The sequence below is a fragment of the Octopus bimaculoides genome, chromosome 2, assembly GCF_001194135.2.
Source record: "Octopus bimaculoides isolate UCB-OBI-ISO-001 chromosome 2, ASM119413v2, whole genome shotgun sequence".
Lineage (NCBI taxonomy): Eukaryota > Metazoa > Mollusca > Cephalopoda > Octopoda > Octopodidae > Octopus > Octopus bimaculoides.
In genome coordinates, this window is record NC_068982.1 from 64,550,629 (window position 1) to 64,553,675 (window position 3,047).

At 39.2% G+C, this 3,047-nt stretch overlaps 1 long non-coding RNA gene across 1 annotated transcript in view; it reads left to right on the forward strand.

The window, feature by feature from the left end:
• LOC128251138 (uncharacterized) overlaps positions 1–2,508 on the forward strand; it is a 32,297-nt gene extending 29,789 nt beyond the window's left edge. Inside the window, exon 3 of the long non-coding RNA XR_008266991.1 lies at positions 589–2,508. This is a non-coding gene — a long non-coding RNA (uncharacterized LOC128251138). The remainder of the gene's footprint in view (positions 1–588) is intronic.
• Positions 2,509–3,047: the final 539 nt, after the last annotated feature.

Consider the following 3,047-nt stretch of genomic DNA (forward strand, 5'->3'; position numbering starts at 1 on the left):
ACACACACACACACACACACACACACACACACACATACATGCATACATATAAACGGATACATGCAGACATAATACATGCATACATAATACATGCAACATATTCAGCCAGTGAAGCATTCAGTACTTGAATAAATCGTTAGTAAACTTCCGGTGGTGCAGTGGAGTATCTCATACTCAAAGTGATGTTTGGATATGTATATTTTACTTCTGGCAGCAGTGATAGTGCTAGCCATCCATGTAATTTCTTGGCACACCCCACTGACTTAATGCACAACTCCGTTCAGTTACTTGCTGAGTGATGAGAAGTAAACACACGTGTTATTTGTGTCTGGGGTTGTGCATACCCCGCCATACCATCACTGCACTATTTATTGACAGGTACATTATTTTTGTTTCCTTTTCTTTATTATTGTTTATTTTATTTATTTATTTTTATAACTGAAAGGCTGATTATTTCTCGCATAAAATTATATATTATTGTCAACTGACCAACATTTGTGTGTGTGTGTGTGTGTGTGTGTGTGTGTGTGTGTGTGTTATTAAATGGTTCTGAATGCCATAAAAGTGAGAAATCTTCTTTCCTTTCAGATTCACAATGGGCTGCGAAAGACAAATGAAAAAATTGAGGGGGGATGATTGAGAGAGAATAAGACGTAGAAGAATCAGGATCATTTCTTGATTAAGAACCAGATGAAGGGGAATCTGAAGAGGAAAAAGAGAGTACAGCTGAGGAAGGAACAACAGATGAAGAAGAAAGGACAGATGAAGTGGGAGGAACTGAAGCAGATAGCATGTTGCAGACTTCACCAGATGATCCTTTAGAAGAAACAGATAAAGCTAATGATAAAGATGAACAACAGGCTAACAAGAGCACAGAAAAAGGGTTTATAGGCAAAAATGATAAAACTCTCTGAAAGAAGTCTCCCCATGTCTTTCACGTGGTACACGCTCACACAATATATACCAGGATTCACCAGGACCAAGAGGAACAGCAGCAAAACACGTGTATGCTGCAAAGGATTATTGGTCTTTGTTTCTCACACAAGAACTTCTGAATGAATTAATAGCTTGCACTAATATCTACATTGACAGTAAACAAGGAAAATATAAAGATAAGTCAAAAGAAAGACATATTAATAAAAGGGAGATGAAAGCTGCAATAGGACTGTTTTTCTGTTAGGAGTTTTTAGAGCTAACCGAATGAATATGGAAGATGTTTGGGCAACCGATGCTACAGGAATTGAAATTTTTCCGGCAACTATATCTTTGCAGCGATTTCGTTTCCTGCTGAGGTCTATGAGGTTTGATGACATCCACACCCGGGCTGAAAGGAGGCTAGAAGATAAGTTGGCACCTTTAAGAAAGTTCTTTGAGAAATTTTTATCTTCAGTTATAATGTCTCAGAGTATGCGACAGTAGATGAAATGTTGACTGCCTTTAGAGAGAACTGTCTGTTCAGAGTCTACGTGTCAAGTAAACTAGCAAACTTTCCATAAAAATATTTATTTTGGCAGATGCTAAAACTTTCTATGTGTCACGTATGGAGGTCTACTTGGGGAAACAACCAGTAGGCCCTTCTATAGTAGATAATTCTGGTCTGGAAGAAATATTACAATGGATAATTGGTTTACAAGTTACGGAGTTGCAGTTGCTTTCTTGACGAATTATAGTTTAACGTTAGTTGGCACTCCGAGAAAGAATAAGATAGAACCTGCCCCTCAGTTTGTTGTCACAAGAAGCAGAACTGAGTACACAAGTTTGTTTGGTCTCCAGAAGGATGTTACACTAACCTCATATGTTTCTAAGAAAGGTAAAAACGTTGTCCTACTGAGCACAATGCATCATGATGCTGCAACTGATGAAAGTACAAAAGAAAAAAGAAAACCAGAGATTATTACCTTCTACAGACACCGTTGACCAGTTGTGTTCCATCTACAATGTTTCCAGAAATACTCGACGTTGGTCAGTTACAGATTTCTACACCATACTCAATGATGACCCCATATGCTTGCTGGCTTCCGGTATGCGGAGTTCTCGACTGGTAGCACTTGCATGTGCGAGTTGTTTGCAAGACATTCATGGCAAATTTTCAAACAGCTATCAGGCGCCGAAAGTTTCTGAGGGAATTGGGACTCAAGTTGGTGGAGGACCATATCCATCATCGCAAGACAAAGCCATATTTCAGAAATGACTTGAAAAGGAAGATTCAACATTTCTCAGCATCTAAGGAATTACCTCCAAAACGTCATCGTGAAGATTCCATACAAAGATGCTCATTGTACCCCAGGGTAAAATATCGTAAGACAAGAAATTGCTGCCAGAAGTGCTATAAACCCATTTGCTTGAAACATGCAATGCAAATTTGCATTGACTGCTTTGCTCAGAGTGATGAGGATGATAATACAAACAATGAGTAAACAGTAAATATGAAAGGAGCACTCTCCCCACCAAAAAAATAGTCTTATTTTGCTTGACCTTCATTTTCAAAAAGTACTCGTTTGTTTCTGTTTGCATGTTAAATAAATACATTATATCAGAATATGTTGTTTTGTTTTTTTTTGTAATATTATAGCTTAAGAACACATATAAAGTAATAAAAAGTACTAAAACTAGCTAAAACTATTAGTGGAGTTCTCTATAGCCCATTGCACTAACCATGAAAAATACAGAACCGCACCACCGGAGGGTTAAGAACAAGACTTGAAGTCCCAGTTAATGCAGTTAGAGCATGCGTGGGCTAAGATTACGCGCCCTCCATTGTCAGTTAAAGTTTAGACAGTGTCACGTGACAACTTGCTGGGGCTACTTGCTGGAGCCTAGCAGCGGGAAATTTAAACAGTGTCATGTGACAACTTGCTGGGGCTGCCTACTGGACCCTAGCAGCGGGAAATTTAGACAGTGTCACGTGACAACTTGCTGGGGCAGCCTGCTGGAGGCTAGCAGCAGGTATAAAAAGGGGAATTTGACATGACAATCAGTTGGACGCTGCATCGAAGAGGCCAGGGAATAGAAGAAAGAAGACATGCACCCAACACCAGAGCTGAAGA